Raw genomic sequence first — 25599 nt, 5'->3', positions numbered from 1 at the left:
ACTATCTTGAGTCAAGTACATTGTAAAAATTAAGTCAGATGAAAACTGATTTCTCTAATCACAAAATAAACAAAACACATATAAACCATATTTACGAGATGAAGTTTTTCAGTAGTTTTTCAAATTTGTGTTTGTTCTTGACATCATTACAGGCTTACACATTGATCTCCAATCTAACATCACTGCAAAGACAAATGCATTTTGATTTAAAACTCCTGAACTATTTACAAAAGAAAAATGAAGTAAAGGAAATTAGACTCCTGACAGATAAGCAGCAAAGGAGGCAGGCTTCTATCATGAAAAGCATATTCACCACTTGAATTAGATAATAAAATGTTGATAAGTTTTCCATGTCTCCTGAAATCCATCCTCTTATTATCAGGTACCCTTTTCAGCAACAGTTACAATTGGACATATGCTTATTAATCTGAGTAACTACTAGGGAAAAAACAAACAAACAAATAAACAAACAAAGAAATAAAACAAACAAAGAAATAAAAATCTTTGAACAGCATCAGGCCTTTTTCTTCTTTTGGTCAAATTTTCCTCATGACAATGGCTTGTTTCCTTCATCACTTTTAAATCCTGTATAAAAAAATTTCAATACATAATTGATATAGTCTATATAAAATGGAATTTACAATGTCTGATTTTTTAAAAAAAAATAGGTTGTTTTACAAAGCATGTCTTTAAGGAGATGGTAAATTGAGAAAACAAATGTGTTCTATCAATCCATGAGCTGTAGTTAGGTGGCCATAATAGCCAGCTCCTGTTGGAGTGAACTGAGATTCAAATGGTGACATGGAGGGAAGAGCTTCTGTCATTTACTATAAAAGGATTCACTGAATGCCACACTTATTACACTTTTGCAAAGAAACATGCTTGTAGTTTCTTGGTTGGATTTTAGTGAGATATATTATGTTGCTTCCCTATATGATCCACTATTCACATGGTCTAATGCATATTCAAAAGAATAAGCACTCTTTTGTCATGACAAGTAGTTGATAAATAGTCTCCTAACTGGACCCAGTTTTGCTAATAAGTTACTATTAATGTCTATTAATTAGTATTTCATCTCAATGAAAATATTTTATTGACCCAAATCTCAGGGGTTATCTTAGAAGAGAGGGTGAGAAAGTGTACAGGTTGGAGGATGAAGAAGAGCAAAATGGAATATGTTTTTCTGGTCTATCAAGGCCATTGCATATTTGAACTCAGAGTGGCTATATTAATTTGCATAATACCTGGACAATAATAGGCTAAAAACAAATTTAACATGGATAGCGAAGTGTTTAAAGTCTGTACATTAAAATTCCTATGCTAGATACACATAGGATTTTTATCCCAGGGGCATTGGCCTGTCCAGTTTGACTGCTTAGCAAATTCTGCTTCATTGAGATACTGTCTCACCATAGAAAAGCGTTTGCAGAAAAACACCTGAGGCTGACTCTGGCTTATGTTCATGCACATAAACAAACTTAGCACCATACATATGTGTACCTGTGTAAATAAACATTTATATGCATATAAATACATACATTCTAATTACATTTTAATGTACAGTTGTACCCCTTCTCTCTTTCCCGTACTCTATCTGCCTATTTGCTCTTTCTGTCTGTTTTTCCTTTCTTTCTATCACTCATCTACAAATATTCTTATGTAGAGAAAAGATATATGGATAGACTATATATGTATATATATATATATATGTGTGTGTGTGTGTATGTATATATAATTTTTCTTCTCATAAAAAAAGTCTTTTCTAATATTTTGTTTGTAAAGACAAATATGAGATCTTATGTCAAGATGTTTCTCATGCTACTCAAAATGAAATGAAGCATGGAAGATTAAAAAGGCAAATTGCCTCTTATGAATCTTAAAATTTACAAGAGTGATTTAGTGTTAAAATTAGCCCATGAGTGGTGCATAGCCCATCCATTCACAAAAGGAAGAATTGTACAATCTTGTTAATTAAATACTCTTTGAATATTATGTATTTTGAGTACTCTTCAGTAGACTGACATCTGAGGTTTTTATACTGGGATAATTCTTTCAGTAATCATTTAATATAATGTAACAAGTATTCGTGACATGATGTAGTTGAAACGTATTCACTAGACAAATAATAGCCTACGCTTTTTCATTATATTATATGATCTTTATATTTATCTTTCAGATGAAATATTTATATAGTGGGATAGAACAGTCACAGAGAAATTCACATTGAAGGCATCTAGTTCAGCATGGAAGAAGTGGAATATGACTCTTAAGTTTCCAAGAAGGTATACTTGTCTTCTCTATAAAATATAATATTGAGGGCTATGTTATGAATACTCTATATTTTTGCAACTGACTTTCACATGTCTCTTTTTTATATGTAGGCTTTATATCTCATTTTCATTTAAATCATCATCTCTTTAATCCTTAACTCCTGAGTTTGCCCGTTTGTGAGGGAGTTGTACATTTTTGCATGTTAATACTGTGTATCAACTCTATACATTAGAGGATCACAAAGCATTCCCAGTGCCTATCACAGACCAATTTGATGTATACAAATGGAAGAAAAAGTATCATTAACAAAACAGAATCAAAATTCTTCAAAAGTAGAAATAGGAGCACATATATAGCCATTAGATCGTAGGAGTGGCAACACATTAGAAAAATTCTAATACCTCATACCAGGCCAGGCTCCCTGGAACTCTAAGAGATCAACCTGCCTCTGCCTTCAGAGTGCTTGGATTAAAGGCATGCACCACCATATCCTAATGTTTTGAACTTAATTTTTTTATTATTTGTTAATGATAAGTTATTGTAAATAATTAATTCATGTAATATAGATTGCACACAATATGTATTGATGGTATGTATCATAAAATGCCTTCTTCCTCTATTTTCAAATTAAAAGTTTTACAGTTTTGGTATGAACTAGAATAACTAACAAAATAAAGCTGAAATATATTTATACCTTTGAAGTTAGTTTATTGAAAGCAGGATGGGAGAATTTAAAACGTTTGGCATATTGTTACTGCACAAATTTTCATTTTCCATTTATAACCATCTAGTGCCTATCAAAGTTCTATTAGTTTGCAAATGAGTCTGCTGTCTTCAGTCATAAATATAACTGTTTATTGGATAGAGATCGGGCAAAACAGTAGAGAATGAAGATGTAAAGTAAAACTGATGGCAATATTCATTGAAAAATCATGGGGAAATATGATGCCTGCTTTATTGCAAAATTTGATTCTGACTAGGGAGGTTATGTATTTGTGTTAGGGTATTCACAACAGAATTCTCTGTAATGGTGACAATGTGTGGATGTGCTGTATCTCTTTTATTTGTAGCCGAGATCCATGTTTCTTTGTGGACCTGACTGCATAGAAGACAGTGGACCACCATTCTATTTCTGTTTCAGGTTGGTGGTCTGAAATGAGAAGAGTCAATAGTAGATTGGGATAGAAGTGTAGAACACTGGAACTGAGATCAATATTTTCCTGGTATTCCTGATTGCAGATCATAAGTTCTTATTATTCAATTCTACTAAAATCCACAATGTTCGGAATGCCATCAGTACCACCTTACTGGAACAGAAGAAGGATTCCTTTTTTAATATTTCTGGATCTAGGCTTCCTTGATCTCTTCTCAGAAACAAAATGCCCAGTTCCAATGCATCACCTTCTTTCCACCAATGTGTTTTACGAAGCAGGTATATAGAATGTTCATGCACATCTCAATTTCATATACGGAGCTGAGATAACACATAATAGTTATCACTTATAAACAACTGGATGCATAATATAAGGAATAATTACAAAATTTTTCTGATCTTTAGAAAATGTTGTAGTTGAAAAAATTAAAAAGAGTAATGTTAACATCCATTAAATACATTTCTGAGTGATATCTGTGTACATTCATTTTTCAAATGTTATTTATTTAATAAGAAATAAATATTTATATCTTCTTTGTTTCTTCTCTTCTTTTCATCCAAAAGGGTTGAAAATAGAACCCAAAGAATGGCTATTTCTCTGTCAATGTGAGATTAATCCATCTCCCTCACTCTGGAAGCTTACTTAAACAGAATACAATATTTGAGAAATAATAAAACAGAGAACAGATGTTAACAATTGCACTTTGTTACAGGAGAAAAGCTATTCTCTTTTTAAATATGTTTTTTTACTTTTGACGCAGGATTGAATCCATTGCATAGTGCATGTTGAAAAAGTCCTTTACCACTGAGCTATATGATCAACTACCATTTTTATTAATATTTTTTTTCTAAATGCAACAGTTTATTAATGCTGCCCAGCAAAGAGATCATTAAACATTCTTTCCTGGAAACTTACAATTCAAAATTGAAGTAGAAAACAACAATGTAATTCAACCCATAAAATTCTGTCCTCTGCTCTAGGAGCTACTCATGCAGATAAAGGCATAAGCATGACGTTATCCACCGAGTTCTGTCCTCTAAACTTTATTTCTGGAGTAACAAACAAATTAGAGAAAAAAATAAATTCATCGTTTGATGATTATTTTTATTTACTTTTAATTATGAGCACATGTGGGGAGCATGAAGACATGAATACAGGTGTCTGCAAAGGCTGACAAATTGGATGACCTCATGCTATGATTGTATCAGATCAACATGGGTACTGGGAACCAAACTAGGTTCCTCAGTAAGAGAAGCATTCACTCAACTTATAGTCATTTTTCTAGCCCTACATTCGTTTTCTCTTGATAAAGAACAGTTTGAAAACAAGTGTAAGTAAAGCCCACAAACAGTGACAAAACAAACAAAAATGTCTATTGAAAAAGCAGGAAAAGTACAGGAATTTGGTAGTGTTAGTTATTGTTAAAATGTCAATGAATACATGTTATTGAAATATTTAGGGATTTTTCTATTACTAAGCATATTGCTAACATTACTCTTTATGTTCCCAACACCATAACTTACCTTAGAAACACATATTCTGGTAGGAAATATGTCAAGGTTTGAACTTGTTTTAAAGATTAATGTGAGAAAGCCAGATGATGGATATCTGTAATTTCAGCACTTGGGAGAAGGAGCAAGTAAAAATAGTCCAAGGTCATGCTTGGCTGCAACAGGCCAACTTGATCTACATCATAAATACTGTTTCGAGTCAAACTTATTAAGAATTATTATGAGGAGCAAATAAAAATTGTTCTTAAGGGTAATGGATAGAACTATCATATGCAGTCTATTTTACAATATATTTGCCTTGATTGGTGTAGTTTCCCAGGGTTATACTTTGCTTTCATCATTGGCATACAGAGTGAAAATGTGTTAAATATACGGAATAATTCATTATAAAATAAACTATAAAAGTTCATTATAAATAACTAATCCATGTAAATAAAAAATAGTATAGAATATTTTTCAGCAAACTATTTTCATAGGAGTCTAATGAACAAATTACTTTATAAGCCAAATGTTATCTTATATTTGTTTTTTATTGTTAATGATTACACTCTGGTCAGAACTGACTAGCTTAACAGGCTTTCTGTTGAGAACTAGCATTGGAATTTTGAGTTTTACACATTTGTTCTAAAGTTATCTAAAATGAATTTATCTACAGTTAACTAAAGAACTAAAAGTGTCATATGAAATTTGAACTGTCACTGTGTATTAAAATGCCAAAATATTTGAGTTTCAAGTTGTTCTCTTTGTTTTAGTTTTAGTAATATAACATATTATTTTAATAACAAGTTCAGTGGTTTAGATAAATCATAATTTGTGTGCCTGTCGATTGCTAGGGTGTCCAGCTGTTGATGAAATGGCCCTGCCAAGTTCAACATGTGTTCTTCTCTCTGTGCACAGTGCCTCTTCCTGTTATCACAGTTTCTTAGACCACAGAAAGCTGGAACATGTAGTCATGGAGAGAATAAAGTTAATTTGAGGGCAAATACAATCTCCTGCTTTGATTTGTATCTCAGAGCCTAAATATTGCAGTCATCCTAAATTGTAATGGAAGTGGTATTGTTATTTTTTAGAAAAGAATAAATACTCCAATATTCTATCACATAATACACCAAAAAGAAAGGGGTTTTGTTACTGAGGCATAAACCAATTGAAATAGGTCTTACTGTGATTAGGAAAAACTAGCAATATTGATAATATTGTTTGTTAAACAGTTAGTAAATTTCATTATTGTAATTAATTTAATATTATAGAATCATATTAAGTGTTACATTAGCTCACTGAAAAATATATTCTGAGTGTGGATCACATGATTTGTTCAGTAATTTTCTGTAGATAACTTATTTTCCATTACCCACAATGCCATACCTATTACCAAGAGATAATGGACAGTGTTTTCTTATGAGCATTTGTGTAACAAGCTATGCATACTTAGTTCAATGACAAAGATGTAGGAGAGAAATTGATAGAAATGAATGAATGAATAAATGAACGAATACAACAATATGACAAGTAGCATCTATGTGCCTATAAATAAAGTAGAATAAATTATATCCACATAATCTCCAGACAAGCAGAAAACCTGATAATCTATAAGATTTTAAATTTTACTCCAATGTGATAGAAATACAGACATCTCTCACATCTATATTTAAGAACACAATTATTTTAATTATTTCCCATAGGCTATTCCAATTCCTTATAGATTTATATCAAAACAAACTTGATTTACAGGCTTTGAAGTCTTGCAACCATTTCTCAGTATTATTTTATGATTTCTGGCTCACTCCTTCAAACTTAAATGTTGATGTCAACGAAATTACTTTGGCTTGATTCTTCAAGTGACAACTTCTAGCAGACAGGATGCCCATCAGTGTCACTGATGTATTTTAAAGTAAGAGAAATGTTCAGCTGTGTTCCAATGAATGTTTCTTCAGACATCCAGATTTATATGAAAAATATATATATTTCTAAAATAGCACTTGCTTCTGAAATTCCAACACTCAGAGAGCTTGAATTTAATTGGTCAAGGCAATTATTTAAATATCTCCCCAAGAGTGAGCATTTGGGATGTCTGTCTTAAGATAATATCACATCTACTTTTAACTGAGTTCCTCATATTTTATAATTTTATTCTTGTGTTTTAATTTTGAATGACTTAGGAGAAAAATCAACATTTCAAATGTCATTCAGATGTTTTCTGACAAGACATGAACCATTCAAATTTACATGAATCATCTACTTGGTATATATTTTTAATAGTCAACTATATATCTTTAATATATAGGCATTGCTTTACTCTTATGTAGAAATTAGGAAATGATAATACAAGCAGTACATTTTTAATCCCATCTGTAAGTTAGTGTAAGAGCAGAGTGTTAACATTATTGGAAGCAGACTTAAGTTCTACAGTCAGTTTTCATTTCTTAAGGAACACATTTCCTATTACTGTAAATGTTTTATTTTGTTTTGTTGAATCTCAGAGTAGAATCACTTTTGCTACTTAGTAATTAACAAAAAATATCTGTTATAATACATCATTATAGATCATTGCCAAATAAAAGGCAAGCACCAGATGGTGTGCTTTATGTTAAGCTACACTGCATATGCATTAAAGCTCATTTTCCCACTGCAATATTACAATTTCTTTTACAGAAATTCTTTACTCTTTGGGAACTATGAAGGAAGGTGCTGTTTTACCAGTATGAACACATGGAAGTTGTATCATTACTGCATGTTTTATGGGTTATTGTAGGAACTAATTTATAATTTATTTTTCTTTATCTCTTCCTGTTCCTTCTCCTCTTTCTTGTACTCCTGCTCTTCATGGTAGTTTTCAGTATTACTGTATGAACAATTGGCATGAGCAACTAATGATAAATTGTCACAAATCTAATGTCTAATCAAATCATCCTTTTGACGATGCTTTAAGCATCATGTAGCCCACAATTTCTCCCATTTCCAATCTAATCTTTAAATTTGTTTTATTGGTTTATTTAGCTAGCTTACACACTTATATTAGCTAGCATACACTTATATTCTGTAGTTACTCCCTGCCTTCATAATGGTATTTAAATGGATGAGATAATGGAATATTTATTCATTGAGATATTCCAGTTGTCATCTGTAATTCAATGAGTATATTAATTATAAATTACTAGAAATACTATTTAGATAGTATGAAGTATATTTGAGGTACATTGCATAATTATCAGTTATATAATCATTACATCTCAACTAGAAATGTTGCTTTCCTCACTGTTCAGTTTTTTATCTATTAATGAATCTGAAAATAATTAGCATATAGGTGTTGGGGACTGAGATACCCCGTGTTTGGGGGCCAAAATGTTGCGGATCACTCTGTCAATGTTTGAACCCACACTACCAAAAGCCTTGGGGGCTAAGTTGTTAGAGCCCGCACTGCCCCAAGCAGCTCCAGTCTGCCAGTTGGGTTCAGCAAGAGAGAGAGTGAGGACGGACTCGAAGAATGGAGACCAGGCAGAGTGTGATTCAATCCCGTTTATTCTTCAGTCTCTCTTCTTAGTCCAAGACCTAAGTCTTGAGTTCCTAGTCCTTAGTTCCTAGTCCCTAGTGCCTCCAAATTACAAGTTACTTCTTCCAATTGCTAAGTGCCTAATGTCTAATTCCAAGTTCTTCCTCCAAGTTGTACTGAACTCTTCTGTCTGCTTCTCGCCTTTTATATGTCTCACTTCTAAGCCATGCCTCTAAGTCACACCTTTAAGTCATGCCCTTAGGCCTTATCTCTAAATCTGATCTCACTAAGTCACGCTTTTAAGTCACACACCTTTAAGTCTCACACACCCAAGGGAAAATCCTGGGTATCTAAAGCAAGATGTTTTCAGAGTGTGCTCAGCTGTTGTAGGCTATTGTAAATAAGCCTCTTGTCAGGGTATATGGCTCAAGATGGCTGCAAGGATGATAGCTGTCTTCTGTTGGCTGGCTCCTCAAAAATAGGTAGAGACTTACATTACTTATATTATGAAAAAAATTGGTAAGAGAGAAAAAGGTTAATAATTAATCTGTTGTTCTGTGGTTATGAAGAATCAGGCAAAATAATTTATGGACATTCATTGTAGATATAATCATAATTTTCAAAATAGAATTAAACAAAATAACCTTTTATTAATATGGGAAAAGTTTCACACAGAACATATTTTAATTTTCTTTTCAAGATAGTGTTTAATGAACAAGGGGTGTAGAGCTACTGTTCTTATAAGCATGGACAGAATAAGCTGGCTATATCTGAGATTGTGAAAATGGAAATTAGGAATAAGTTTAAAAAGTAATTATGCATAGTTCTCCTTATGGGTTTTGATTGGTAGTCTTGAGCTCTACATTGCCTGTACTTAGTTCTCAAACTTCAAGTATCATGTTAATAGTTTCCTTTTTCATAAAGAAAACAAAAACTGGAAAAACATATCAGAAAGCAAATGTGCCTGGGCATTCTTTGTTTCTAGATTCAGAGTTTACACACAGTATAATAATCTAAATGTACAACAAGAACCCTGGAATGGCAGTTTTAGAGATAAGGACCTATAAATAGAAGAGGATTTACCTGGGGTAATACTAGAGGATGGTAGCGTGAGGAATCAGCATGCTTCTTTATAATGTATCAAATTTTTGATGATCATATTTAATCAATAAACAGTTAGAAATTAAAAATATCAACTGGCCGTTTCCATGTAATTTTTCCATAAATTCCTTAAGATCTCCATTGGTTTATTGAAATTTAGCATTGGGCAATTAAACTTAGAGGAGAGGAATTCAAAGATATAAATATGAATGTGAGACTATTGTTCATATTTCTTTTGTTTAATCTTCTATAAAACATGTTCAGGGTATTGCATCTGTTTGCTATCTTTGGAAACAGTAATTTTTCTTTAAGCAAATCTGATGAAATACCTCTTGATATTCACATTGTCAAATGTTCTAAGAAATGCACAAAGTTGTTAAAAATGATGTATATTAATCTCCATCACTTTTTTATTTTTTGTTACACTAGTGAGATTTTTCTAACAATATGTACTGAAACAAAAACTCTGCTTAAATCACAATTTCACGCAACAAGATATAAATCTGTCACATTAAATGTTAATCTCCTACTTGCTGACTTTCCTACACTATAAGAAACATCTTAAAATTCCCTTACTGTGTATTGTACTATGGCTATTTTAAACCTATTGTCTGTGGAAGGTTTTAAAATGTGCAAACCTTTATAGAACTCCACTTTAAAAAGTAAAATGAATAAGGAAAGACTAATACGATGGAATGAATAGAAGTGTCAAAATGGAGATTCACCATTTATTATAAATTACCTTCCTTTTATTGGTTTCAGTCAAGCTTTTGAGGTTGGATAAACAGTTCTCTGAGATTGACTGAGTATGCTTCATTTGTACATAAACATGTTCAAGAACCATAACAGTATTAGAGGTTGAAGAATTTTGTATACATTGGACAAATGCACACATTTTATCTTTAGGTAGTATTTATTCATCACTTGTCATGAATTTCAATGACTGAGAATGGCATGTGCATAGAAAACATGTTTATTTGAATAGATGGAGAATCCAGCCTTGCTTCTGAAGAGGTCTGGCATATGAAAAGAGTATTTGAAGCATTCACTGTCATTCAAGTCCAGGTAGTGAAAAAGCTGGCAGTTAATCAAAGTCAGATATGTTAGGGAGAGTAAAAATTGCAAATAAATAAGAAAGTAAGAACTTATTTTGAAGATACATTTAAAATCCAGAGTACTAACTATCCAGAACACTTCTGGCCATTCCAGGCTTAAAGAAGTTCACTAGCAGAGTTAGATATGGAAGAAACAATGCAATTACTTTCAATTATTTGACCTCTCACCTCAAAACTAAGGGCCATTGAGGGTCTTATGAAAACATAATATATCAGACACTTCCTAAAACATGTACATGTATGAAAAAATATATTAAAATTGCCACGTAATGAGGGAAACCAAACTCCAACTGGATGCTTATCATCACCATTGATGCTTTCATTACAGGGAATGGATTACATTGAATTGAGCCATTTGCTGAAGACGCCACATGAAAATCCCCCAAACAATGCAAATCATTGTTTTCTCTCCACAAACTAATGGTAAGGCTACATTGCTGAGGTGTTGAGGACCGCACTAGTCCCACGTTGGGGTGGCCAAAAAATGTCTTGGCCTGAGCAAAATGTTGAGGCCCGGGCTGACCCACGTTTGGGGGGCCACTGGATCCCGGCCCAAGCTGCCGCTCCAGTCTTTAGGTCGGGGGTTCAGCAAGAGCAAGGGTGACGGCAGATTCTACGTAATGTCTGAGATTCCTCTCTGATGATCCCTCTATAGTCTCTGATCTCCGTCTATATTCTCTGATCTCTGGTTCTGTCTTCTATCGTCTCAATTCTGATCTGTTCTGTCTCTGCCTTTTATATGTCTCACTTCTAAGCCACGCCTCTAAGTTACACCTTTAATCATGCCCTTAGGTCTTGTCTCTAACGCTGATCTCTATACTTCTAAGTATACTATTAAGTCACACACCTTTAATCTCACACACCTTTAATCTCAAGGTATCTAAACCAAGATTATCCGAGTGTTCTCAGCTGTTGTAGGCTATTGCAATTTAAATCTAATGTCAGGGTATATGGCTCAAGATGGCTGCAAAGCTGATAGCCGCTTTCTGCTAAAAGTCGGCCCCCAACACTGAAGACGACTCCTACACAATTCATTGAACATGGAGATTCTAAGCTAGTAATTAAATGGAGAATTCACTACTATTGATTAGTAGTTTATGGTTCAAGAATATGTTCTGCATGCTAGTAGAGAAAAATAGATAAACACTACCCCAGCTCCAAACTCTTGGATGTGTAATGATGACTTACCTGCATGATGGGCTCTTGAGATGGTGAGACAAAGCTGGTGGGAGTAACCAACTTCTCTCTGATTGGATTTCAAGTCTACTCCATGAGATGGAACTCATGTCTGACAGTGCTTAGCTGGCTAAGAACCTAGAACTAGACAGGTCAGGGACCCATGTGAAAACCAAATACTACTGTTCTGTAGAAATGTAGCAATAAAATGATTCTTAATGCTATTCCGATACACTCATTGATCAGTATCTTGTTCAGTCATCATCAGAGAAGCATTCTCCTGCACTAGATTGGAACAAATACAGAGACCCATATATTTACATTTTGAATAGATTGAGACCTTGGAACCCTCAGTACTAAATGGGATATCTTCATTAAATCCATTCCCTCAGGACTCAGTAAACTTTGCAGATAAGGAGATAGAGATATTGTAAGAGCCAGTGGAATGGGAAGACATCAAGGAAATGAAATATTTCAGATATAACAGGACTGATGCACATATAAATAAACTCAGAGACTGTAACGGCATTCACAGGGCCTGAACCATTCTGGTCCAGATGTGATCCCAGCACTGAGAGGAGTAGTGGACAAAAGACCTCCTCTCTATCCTAGAAGCTATACTCTATTGATATCTATTCCCAAATGAAAATTATTTTTTACCAACATAGATTTTCATAGAGAAACAAAACACTCTTAGGGGAAGGCCCCATATGTTTCTAACTAAAAACCTCAATGGCATCTTTGGAGAGTCAATGTCTCATAATATTTTATCAGGGCAGAGTTTTTAATCTTACATGTCCTTTGGGTCTATATTATGGCATCCATTTTTCTTTAAAATGGAATTCCTGTGTGTACAGTCATGTGTGTGTCTGGGTCTGCATGTGTTTCTTGAGCTTTTTATTTTAGCCAAAATTACTGTGCACTGTTTTAAAAATATATTTATGTCTTAGTTAATTTTATAAAGAAAAATTAGTTTATAAATATTCTAAGCTAAGTCATATTTTCATTATATTTCTTTGTGGGTAATTTGAAGATGAAAATTAAAATTAATTAACATAACTGCATGTCATAATAAAGCTTATGCTCATCCAAGGGGAAAAAAGAATGAATAGCACATTAGAATGTGAGAAAATACTTTGTAACAGTTTATCTGATGGTGGATTAACTTACAGAATATATAAAGAACTCATAAAAGTAATCATTCAAAATACAAAAATCCAAATCAGTAAATGAACCAATGAAATGAAATTCTCAAAATATACAGTAGAAACCAGTAGTAAACAAAATAAATGTCATTGTTTTCCATTAAGAAAGTGCGAATAAAACTAAATTGAATTTCCTTCTCATCCATGTCTGATTGTTAATTATTTCTGTGGGAAAGACTGTGTGAACCATAGCTTGTGAACAACTTCAAGCAAACAGACATGGTGGGGCATATGCACACATGAATTCACAGAGATCATAGCAGTGTGCACAAGATAAAGATTAGGCCAAACAAAATCCAAGAATGTAATAAGAGAAGTGTGCAAAAAATAGCATACTTGGCTGAGAAGCTATGTGCAATTCAAAGTTACTGTAGAAGAGGAAACTTAGTTTTCTCTATTGGTGTAACACTGGATCCATCAATCATACTTCTGAGTACACTCCATGATCAAAGTGGTTGACCAACAGGAACTGTAATTTATAATTTTTGTGTTATGTTGGACTTGTTTGTTTGTTTTGAGAAAGGAGGAAAATTTTAATCTTAAACAATAGGGTATACCATCCAAGCAAATTTAGGTCAATACACCACAGAGAGAGAGAGAGAGAGAGAGAGAGAGAGAGAGAGAGAGAGAGAGAGAGAGAGAGAGAGAGAGAGAGAGAGAGAGAGAGAGAGAACACAAATGTGTGCATACACACCTTTGTTTACAGCTGCTATATTTATAAGAGAAATTCAGAGAATCAGCCTTGGGATCTATCAATACTGAATGGTAAAGAATATGTGATATATGCTATAATCAGTTCAGGTAAATAAACTACCAGACTACCAAGTGCTGGCATTGTGTGATTACTTCCAGAACTTTTTGTCATGTCCAGAGGCTTCAAAGAGTGCTGGAGTACAACTTAGGACAACAGAGAATAAGTCCCAACTGTTTTCTGACCCTGAGAACTCTCACTGCCCATTTTCATTTAAGATATTTTTATAACATTCTTAGTCCTGTTGAAACAAATCAGTTTATGTGTGTGTATGTACATGTGTGTATGTGTATATGTGTGTTTATTTTGTGCATATATGTACATATATGTATATGTAGGAGATTTGTTCATAAAGAAGAATGAAATTATTGTTTGTAGTAAATTGGAACTCTATAAAGGCATTTGTTCTTCATTCTATTGCCTAAATTTTTTTCAAGTAGGAAACAATAATTTAAAATTATTATTTCCTAATAATTCTCCCTTTCTGTATTATTTTGAAAAATAGAATCTTGTTATTTTTAATAATTTGTTAATATTCTAAATACTTATTTAAACAAAGGATTAATACTTTGTTAGATTAAAGATTATTGCTTTCATGGCATCGATCTCAGAAACCTGACTTGTTTTGGAAAGGAAATGAAGAAAGGACAAAACAAGGATTTTAGAGAAGCTGGGGTGGAGTGGTCTGGCCATTTGGAAAGAGAAAGTGTAGTACCCTAGAAACTCACCATGTTTATTATGCATAGTCAACCAGAGAAGCCAGATTATTGCATAAAGCTAAACAAGGAAACAGGTTTAGGTATTCTCAATTGGAGCAATCTCTGCAGGGAGCAGGCTTTAGGCTGTAAATATCTGGAGGAGGAAAGCTCATAGATATCTTCCTCACACACTGTCAGCATTCGCACTTAGACCAGAGCAAAGTTTTGTCATTACTCTGTGCCTTCCCTGGGCAAGGCTTTGACATTCCAGTGGGACTGAACCATTGGTTGTTAACATGCCATACCAGTGTCAAGTGTACACATTCATTCAGGACTTCACTTGTTCCCTACAAATTCATAAATGTTCATTCTATAAAATCATGAACATTAGTTTTCATAATTATATACAATCTGCTTTAGTGATATTGAGCCCAGCTATCTTCAACTCCTCTTGCCCTTCCAAATTACTAACAGCTTCTCTTTACCATTCCTGTGATATATTCTTTTCTAATCGAAGCATGTGAATAGCACATTTTTTGAGTTTTGATTTTATTATGGCTTAACTGGGAAATTCCAATTTTCAAATTGTATTTTTATCTTATGAGATTTCATTTCCCATTGTGACTAAATAAAACTCTATAGTGTGCATACATTTTTGTTACTCTAATGAGGACCACCAAGGCTGATTTCACAATTTTAACACTCAATATTTCATAGTAAACAGTGGACTGTGGGCCATTCGTATGCATATTTTGGCTCTTATACAGTTTATTAATTTTTCTTGAAAGCCTAACATAAAATCATTTATTCGTATAAAAATTTGTTTATTTTACCTTATTTTTAGTGATTTTTATATCATTCAAGCTTTGAAATTTAGGGAAAATGTATTAAAGCATGAAATATATTACTCATTTGCTGTGAATTGAAATAGTCTCTGCTATGAATTTTTCACTGGTTTCCTTATTTGTAAATGAGTATTTTTAACATTTCTATAGTGTTGTCTATATGTATTTTACGATTCATCTTATCAGACAGTCTAAAGTTACCTCACTTGTCCATTTCTCTCATAATGCATTTGAGTACTGTGTTTTTCAGCTTTGCCTTTTCCTAAAGCTATAATAATGTCATTCTGCAAACATACTAGGGATTTTTCTCATTCTTGATTGATCAGTTGAACACATGCTTTAAAATTTGGTGATTTTAAATATTATCATGCTTGTATAACATTTGTATTCAGCTTCAGGAATAAAAAGTAAACTCAAGGCATATTACTACAAATTCTTTCAAATTTGTTTCCCTTTGTAGTTGGAATTCAAGTTTTTTTTTTCCAAAGTTTATTTTTTTTGTTTTATTTTTTGTGCCTTGTCTTACATATGGAAAATAAAATCCCACATCTCCAGTAATTTGCAGTTCCTTGGTATTTCTCCCAGCATGACTCAGACTGACCTCGTCCTCACTCTAGCCCAGGGAGGCCCAGAATGCACCTCTACACACCTGAGTTAGAATTACAGGTATGAACAATTATGCTCAGCTTGAGAGTTTCCTTCCCTTGATTCAGATTCTCAACTGGCTTTTGTCAGACGAAGCTGTCTGATTGGCAGCTATTCTCTTCAGTCCAGTACCAGATAACTTCCTACATTCTTTGTCCCGTTCCTTTTTTCTTTCTGCTGAAATTCAACTTTTTAGTCATTTTGTTGCCTTTCAGAAAGGCACAGATGACTACAATATTTTCTCATTTGTAGGCTTCCTATTATTTTACTATGAAGTATATAGTAGGATTTTTTTTTTCTGGGTAATTCTTAAAGGTTTATAAAAGCATAGCTGGATTTTTAAAATGTTTCAAATTTCCCTTGATAAAAACATTAGTTCTGCTTTATTTATTTTTAATTGTGATTAAATTATTGCTTGATTTATATTTCTCATTTCTATTATAATGCTTTCTATAATTTGAACATCTGTGTTTTATTATTTATTTTTATTTACCTGTATAATTATATCATTTCTCCCTTTTCTTTGCTCTCTCCAAACCCTCACTTTTACCCTCTGCCCCTGAACTTTTTAAAATTCATAGATTCTTTTCTCATTAATTGTTATTATGCACACACTCAGACACGATTTTAATACAACAACACAACATGCTCAATCTGTATAATGTTACTTTCAGGGCTGTATTTTAACTGTAATGTTATTTTTCAGGGCTTACTTTCTGTTACTAGATAACCAATTAATGTGCTAATTTCTGAGGAAGCCTATTTCTGATCTCAGCATTCCTTAGTTATCTGTAATTCTTTGTGTAATGATGATGCCTCTAGGACATTTTATTATCCACTTAAACATGCTTAATTTTTTTTGTCATTGATCTTACACTTAAGCAGTCATGTTGCAGAGATATCACGGATACTCTGCCATTACTATGAGACACAATATCATCAACAAATCTATGATCCACTAGCTTTTAAAATATTCCTTCTTTGTCTTCCACAATGATCCCTGGCCTAAAGTACAAGAGTTGCATTGTAGATACATCCATTGGGATTGGGTTTGATATTTGTGCTTTTGATTGGCTGAGGATTTCTGAAATGGTCTCTACTTAGCCTGGCAGTGGTGGCACATGCCATTAATCCCAGCACTTGGGAGGCAGAGGCAGGCAGATTTCTGATTTCGGAGCCAGCCTGGTCTACAGAGTGAGTTCCAGGACAGCCATGGCTACACAGAGAAATCCTGTCTTGAATAATAAATGGTCTCTACTGATTGTAAAGAGAAGTTTTATTGGTGAAGAGAAAACACTCTGTGTATTAACAATTTTAGATAGTAGTTAGGGATTGTGCTGGTATACTAAAGTGGTTGTAGCTGTTTCTACTCCTGTATAAAAGACATTATTAGCCCTGGGTAGTTGATTAGGTTTCTACTACCAGACATGATATCCTTCCTGTTGAGCACGTCTTAAGCACCAATGTATGCATGCCACTACTATACCTTTAAAATTTTGTGCCTTGGTGCTGGTCACTGAAATTCATAGGCTTCATAGTTGTGTAGGATGTTGGTTGTTTCCTTCCTTTGGAAGCTTGCTGCGTAGCTCAAGGTCTGATGTAAGCTGGTCTCCAGGGAAGAGTCGTTCAGATTATCTCCAACTGAGCTTCTCTGAGTCAGTAATTTTCTTTATGTTTCATTAATCACAATCATATATTCATTTGTGTCACATATTATAACAGTTCTACATGTCATTTTTTTATAATCAGTTTTATTTTACATTATTTAGGAAAAAATTTCTAATCTTAATTCATCCAGTATGTGTTGAGAATTTTATATTTGATATTAAAATGTATTTAAATTATCTGTGTTTCTGAAGAAATGTGAGATTTTCAACTAGAAAATCCATATCATATTAATGCAAAAGAAGGTAATGCTACATTGAAGCTGTATTCTTAACTTTCTGAGGAATGCTTTGTTCTTCCTTAACATTGCTCCTAGGGTTAAGCACTTTAGCTTATTAGCTAGAGCCTACAGAATTAACAATGATTTGTGCAATTATCTCTCTGTACCTAATTTCATACATTCTGTTCAAATTCTCTTCAGATCATTAACCTGGCAACATCTGCTGTATATAATCAAATGCCTATTGAAGGGAAACACTACCAAATTCTACTCACATGTTTGAATATTTACTGTCTTGTACATAGTTCTCATATTTCTCTTTTCTAGAAAATATCCATTCTGTTCAATGTATATATACAAATACACATACTCAAATGTATTAACTATATAAAACATTCCATTTCATTTGTTTATGTATATATATGTGTATATGTATATATACAAATTATACATATGTTATGTGCATATGTATATATACAAATACACATACTCAAATGTATTAACTATATAAAACATTCCATTCCATTCCATTTGTTTATTCTAAAACAGAATCTCTTTTGGCTTCATAAAATCTATAAGTGCATAAATAGCCATTGAATACTGCATCATTATATTAATACTGTATCAAATATATTTTCTTCTACTCAACCTGATGGAACTAAATACCATTAATAATTTTACCCCTCTTTCTATGCTGTTACTCATCAATTACCAAGATGCTTAATAGTTATTTTAATGATATAGTAGAAAATGGTTCTACAGAATGTTTATGAAGAGTGACAGGCAATTGGAGGTATTGGCTAGCAGTTGTCCAAATATGTGTTTGTTGGTATAGCATGACAGGGATTTCAGAATTGTTCTATAACTGTGTTAGGTTGGTGTTTCCTCTGCAGTCTCATTCCATATGTTCTTCATTTCCCAGGAATTCATTATTTCTGGTTCAATGATATTTGGTCCTTTTTGGCTGTTGTTGAGAGACTGGAATTTTGATACATATTTTCTTAATAAGTCTAAGGAATCACTGAAACTTATACACAGTTGTAGCTTTGATTTTTCAAAAACTACTTTTAGTAAGGGTTCTCAAATGCTTCAGTACCCTTTGTAGCTTACAACCCAAAGTTAGGGGAGAAAAGATGGCAAATAGGACAAGAGATGTCAACCTGTTTAGAAGTAGTTCTTTGAGGTGATTCTAATGTCTGTGTGTCAGGGTATCAGCATTCAAGTTCAGTAGTGTCAGGATACCAGACAGGAATTAAAGTAGTGGCACAATTCACTATAAACAGGCTTGCCTCTGGCAAATCAGCAGGAGTCAATGGTGGTGATCAGGACCAGCTAAGACACCAGAAGAAGATCCCTTCTCTGCCTCTCTCAAGAAAGTGAAATTCAGCAAAGATGAAGACAGAAGACCAACTCAGCATTGCAAGGGTAGCTACACAAGTGAGTCGTCAATGTCCATTGTGAAAATAGCAGGGGATTTATACTTTCTCCAAGCATCTTGTGTCTTTCCAAGGGTCTTGCTTCAGCAAAGCACCGAGTCTGCCTTAGCAAAATATAAACTATAACTTCACACAGTTTTCAATAGAACATTTTTACTGTTTAAAACTAAGTTCTATTGCTTGGTTTTGGTATTTACACTGAACCTAAAAATATTTAAATATTTAAAACCTTGTTATTTATAATATAGAATATATATATTTATTCTACTGTAATATGTTACCATATGGCTTCACAAATGGTCCTTAATGTTTTCTGTCTATTTCTGCGTTCCTTCCCTTACCCCACCTCTTACCTTCCCATTTAGATTTAAACCTTCTCTCATTCTTCCCTATCTATCCATAACTATGCATATTATATCCCTACCTTGGGAGAAGTCTTACTCCACCCATGTTTTTTACTCTATACCTAACCTGCGCAGTAATTTAGATTGCAGCATTTAGCAAAGGCTTAATAGCTAATAGACACATATAAGAGAATACATATATATCTTTGGAGTAGGTCTAGATTGGCTCACTCATGATGATGTTTTTCTAGTTATATAACATTTACCTACTAATTTCATGATTTAGAACGTTTTAACTGCTGAGTTCCATTGTAGAGATGAACCATTTTCAGTATACATTGCTTCATGTTTGACCACGTTATTTCCACTTTTGGCTATTATTAGTAGATAAGCAATGAACATATTTGAACAACTATCTGTAACATAATTTTGGATTTTTTGGGTATATGTTCAAGAGTATTATAACTGGATCTTAAGGTAAATGTATTCACAGCTTCCTGGGGAACTGACAAATTGCTTTCCTTAATGGCTATACAACGTTACACTTCCACCAGCAATGGATGATTTTTCCTCTTTCCCCATATTATGCTCAACATGAAATATCATTTGGTTACTGTTCTTAATGATGTGACTAATGAATATTTAAATCTTAGAGTAGTTCTTTTTTAACTTCCTTCTGAATTTCTGTCTTGACATACATATCGTTCAACAATCTATTGTTCTGTTTCTATGAGTTTGATATCTTCAGTTGGTGTCTGTTACTCTTAATATATTAGTCTGTCCTATTGCTGTGAAAAGCTGCCATGACCATGGCAGCTTTTATAAAATAAAACATTTAATTGGGGCTTGGTTACAGTTTCAAATTAGTCTCTTAACATCATGAAGGTAAGCATGGAGTTACACAGGCAGACATGATGCTGGAGTAGTAGCTGAGAGTTAGTTATACACCCAGATCCACAGCAGAAAGAGAGAGACACTAGGCCTGGTTTGGGTTTTTGAAACCTCAAAGCCTACACCCAGTGACACATTCCCTTTAACAAGACCATAATCCTTTCAAAGAGTGACATTCTCTGTTGTCCAAGTATTCACATATATGGGCCTGTGGGACCTATTCTCATTCAAAGCACTCTAGTCAATATCCTGCTTTAGTCTGTAGTGGTCAGATAGGATGCATGGCATTATTTCAATCTCTTCTATCTGTTGTGATTGCTTTACATTCAAACATATGATTGATTTTGGAGAAAGGTCCATGAGCTCCTGAGAAGAAACTATACTCTTTTGTGTTTAGGTGAAATGTGCTCTAAATATCTTTCAGGCACACTTGATTAAGGATGTTATTTAACCATAGGATTTCTCTATTGTTTTGTTAGAATAATCTGTCTATTGTCAAGAGTCAGATATTGAAATCAACTACTCTATCATTTAGTGAGGGTCAATATCTGATTTTTACCAGCAGTAGTGCTTCTTTTATGAACCTGGGTGTTCTAATTTTTTATGTATAAATTTTTAGAATTGCAATATTCTCTTTGTGGAATTTTTGTAGGTGATTGTGTAAAGTTTTTCTGCTGATTACTTTAGATTTTAATGATATATTATCAGATTAGCCTATTTTTAGAAGTTTTGTTTTCTATACTTTCACTCTGATATGGCATCTATCAGTGATAGTAAGGTGTGTTCTTTGGATTCAGCAGAAGAAAGGATCCTATTATCAGATCCAAATTGTTACTCTGTGTCATTTCATTGTGGAACTGACACAATTGATGTTGAGAGTTGTCAATGAGAAGTGTATGTCGATTACTCTTATTTTAATGGTATGGGTATATTTTACTCCACTTTTGATACGTTAGTCTGAGATGATTATGTATGTATTCCTTGTGTTTATCAGGTCTGGTGTATCTTTCAGGTTGAAAATTTCCTTCTAGATATAGCTTAAATTTAGTTTCACTATTGACATTTACCTTTCTTCATCTATTTTTAATAGTTTTGCTGGGTATTGTAGTCTGAGCCAGCATCCTTGCTATCTTAGACCTCATAGAACATCTTTCTAGGAAGTTCATATTTATACAATAACTCTGAGAAATGAGGTATTATTCTAGTATATTTTTCTTTATATGTTACCTGATATAGTTCCCTTGCAGGCTTTAGTAGTCTTTCTTTGGTCTGTAAGTTTAGTGTTTTAAATTTTATGTTTCATGATGAATTTCTCCTCTGGTCCTTTCTGTATTGTATTCCCTATGATTTTTATATCTTTTGAAGGTCCTCCTTCAATACTTTGGTAACTTTCTTCTGTAATTTTATTAAAATACTTTTTGTGACTTTCATCTGGGTTTCCTCTTTTTCTTCTTTACTTGGTCACTTCATTATGTTTCAGATGCCCTGGATATTTGGATCTTGGATATCTTTTAGATGTAACATTTACTTTGAATGAAGTATTCATTTTTTTCTACCTTATCTTCAATTCTCTCTTCCACAATTTGTATACCATTGGTGTAGCTTACTTCTGAGGATTTGGTTTGACTTGCTAATTTTTCACTTTTACTTCATTTTACTTTATTTTTACTTCATTTACTTTATTTTAGTTTTACTTCAGTTTTATTCTACTTTAAAAAAAATCTACTTCTATATCTTGAATTGTTTTCAGCATTTCATTCCATCATTTGCTTGTGTTTTCACGAGCTTATGTATTCATCCATTGTTTTCTGCATTAGGGTTATTTGGTTCTGGTGGAGGCATATATCAGTAGTAATTTCTGTTTCTGTGTCTGTACTGGTTCCTGGGAGTTAAAAAGATTGATATGGTGTTATGTGTTGATATCTGTTCTTCTCCTTTTTGTATTGTTACTGTGTACCTTTCTACCTTTCTTTCTGTTGTCCTCTCTGGATTGTTAGAAAGTGTGGATTTCCTTCTAGAGAGTGTATCTAAACATTAATGTGTGGCAGAAAGAAGAAAGGAATAAAGAAGGCCTAGGAAATGGGATGTGAGAGGGTGCAGGAAGGAGTAAAGGGGATCTTGATCTTTTCTTCAGGGAGTTGAAGGTGTGATAGGAGAAGGGTCTTACAAGAAGGTTGCAATAAGGCAATGACAAATCTGAAGAAACAAGGTAGAAAGAGATACAAGAATCCTGGATCTATACCAAGTGTTGGATCTCCAGTGCATTGAGCTGAGGTAGGAAGAAGGTCCCCTCAAGAAAGTTGTTACAGGACTGAAGATGGGAAAGGAGAAATCACAATGGAGGGCAGGAAGGATAATGTTAATCAACTGAGTTCCATCTCTTTGTAGCCTCTGGTGCTACCATGTAGAAAGTGATTCTAGGTATCTAGGGGTTGACACAAACCAATGGGAATAGCCTAGACTGACGACTCAGAGATTTCACAGGAAGAAGAATGTTCCATTTCAAGGTTCAATAAAGAGTCTCAACAGAGTCTGCAATTTTATTTCATTATATTTATTTATTTATTTATTTATTTATTTATTTATTTTACATCCCTATTGCAGCCTTTCCTCTCCTCCTAATTTCCCCTCACACTGCCTCTCTCTCCACCATACTTCCCCTTCATCTCTGAGAAACAGAAGGTACCAACCCATCTGGTACCTCAAGTTTCTGCAGGACTAGGCATATCTTCTCCCAATGAGGTCAGAAAAGGCAGACCAGTTAGGATAACAGAATTCACAGGCAGCAACACAGTCAGGTTAGCCCATCTCTTGTATATTGTTTGGTTTGTGGTTCAGTCGCTGAAAATCACTAAGGGTCCAGGTTAGCTGTCTCTGTTGTTCTTCTAGTAGACCTTCTTGTTGAATCTCTATCCCCCATGTTCCTCAATCCTTCCATTAGTACCTCCACAAGACTTCTTGAAAAGTATGGAAGAGTTCGAGAATTTGCATGTTATCCTTGCACAGGGGCCATGATAATCTTCTTTGTATCATTCCAATTTTAATATGTATGCTGCTGAAGCAAGTATGAATCTTCAAATTTTAAGTGTATAGATTAGAATAAATAATGAATATAAGTTGAGTTGTAGTTAGTATTATATGGACTAATATGTGGAAATTATATGATAAATATATAATCTATAGTTATTAATCTGTTTTGTGGTAAAATATATCAAAACACATTTTATAAGATGTCTGAGAAAACAACTAGGGTTCATCACCTATTATTGAACTTGAGAGTAGCTCACAATGCTATTTACAAGCTGGTAGTGTTAACAATAGCACAGTTGATTCCGATGTGACAGGCTGACCTTAAAAAAAATTAATTGGAAGTTACACTACATTAAAGATGTGGGGATTGGTTTAATAAGTATTGTGAAACAGAAGCTTCTATTAGACCTCCAGCCCTAAGGAGTCTGTGTGAATCAGTTAATGAGATGTAAACTCAGCGGTCCCTTCCGAGGACCCAAATTAATAATGTTTATGGAAAAGAAAGCATTGATAACCCTGTCTAACACAGTTTTCCAAATAAGCTGTGGAATTATCACATTTCTTTCAATGTATTCTATAGATGTTATAGAAATGAGTACACTTGTTTTCAGGAAATACTTCCTTGTCTTGCTAATTTATGCTTTTTCACAGTCACTGTTTTGCTTTACAATTTTATCCTGAACAGTATTTTAAACCTTAGCAGTATTTCCAGTGGCTTTCATTGTTTCCTGGTTACTTGAACTTAATCTTGAAAATTTCTAAGCTAGTATTTGAAAAAAAATTGATAGATAAATATTTGACATATGTGTTTGCTATAGTGAAACCAAAACAGTAGTGACACACCTTGAAGTCATATGTATGACACCAACAAAGTCAGGCTCAACATATATAGATAGATATAATTATATATAAGAGTATAACAATAATAATAAATATATGTATATATGTATACATATATATGAGTGTAAATAATAATAATCAAAAAATGTAAGTACTTGAGAATGGAGGATTTAAAGGAAGGCTTTGAGTAGGGTATGTGGGAGAGGCTAAAGGAAGGAAAGAGGAGAGTGGTATAATTCCATTTCAATTTAAAACATAATAGATTATTTAAAAGTCCTTTTAAGACGTATTCATCATTATAACATTTGGATATTTTCTCAAAATAAACTAACTTTTCCTAGGTCTGAACAATAATATTTTAAATAGAAATTTAAAAATTTTATTACTAGGCATGATTCAGCATGTTTTAAGAGTCATACTATATGATTTGATTTTAATGTAGTATGGTGCATGTATGCATATCACTGAACAGTTTACATTAATTAATTTTCCTGCTTGGTTTAGACAATTTTATGACACCTGATAACATGAAATGATAAAAGAAGCCACAATGAATAATTTTTGTTCTCAAATCACAGAGTTTCTCACTAGCTTTTTAACATTTGAAACTCATGGCGATGTGGGGCAACCCACTTTAAATTCAGCAAGTGTATGAGTGTATGAAAGAAGGAATTCTGGTTGATTAATAGAGCATGCCCATTCTAGACAACAACAGCACAGGCATGCCTATTATTCTGCATGAATGATATATGTCTATATCTTGAGAATAATTTTTACCCTTCAGATATTTGAGAATAAAAGAAACATGTTCAGAAGTCATGAGTTTTCAGTTGGCTCAGTTCGACTATAAAGAGTAAATTATATATACTCAATTTCCCTATTAGGTAAGAATTTTTAAAATATTATTATAAATGTGGAACTTAGAAAAATTGGTTACAATCTAGGATAAAGATTTTTTTAAATAACAAATTAACATGTATAAAACAGAAGAAAGCCAGTATACTTTGTGTGTGTGTCCTTAGTGTGTTTCTGCACTGACAATTTCTGGGGATATGACTGGCAATCTTAGAATCTCATTTGGTTAAATTAGTGAGAAGAAGTTACAAATAAGATGAACTACTATGTTCAAGCTATTGATGTATAGTTCTGGGAATGCACATAATTGTTAGACACTTGCAGAAGGCATTCTGTATTAAATATGATCTGTTCAG

General features: G+C 33.3%; 1 non-coding gene across 1 annotated transcript; it reads right to left on the bottom strand.

The window, feature by feature from the left end:
• Nucleotides 1-23479: 23479 nt before the first annotated feature.
• On the bottom strand, nucleotides 23480-23582 carry LOC117722803 (U6 spliceosomal RNA). The gene has a single exon (XR_004608574.1). It is a non-coding gene; the product is annotated as a U6 spliceosomal RNA (small nuclear RNA).
• Between the last annotated feature and the right edge of the window lie 2017 nt (nucleotides 23583-25599).

Source organism: Arvicanthis niloticus, chromosome 17, assembly GCF_011762505.2.
Source record: "Arvicanthis niloticus isolate mArvNil1 chromosome 17, mArvNil1.pat.X, whole genome shotgun sequence".
Classification (NCBI taxonomy): Eukaryota; Metazoa; Chordata; class Mammalia; order Rodentia; family Muridae; genus Arvicanthis; species Arvicanthis niloticus.
This window is presented reverse-complemented; position numbering and strand designations above follow the sequence as displayed.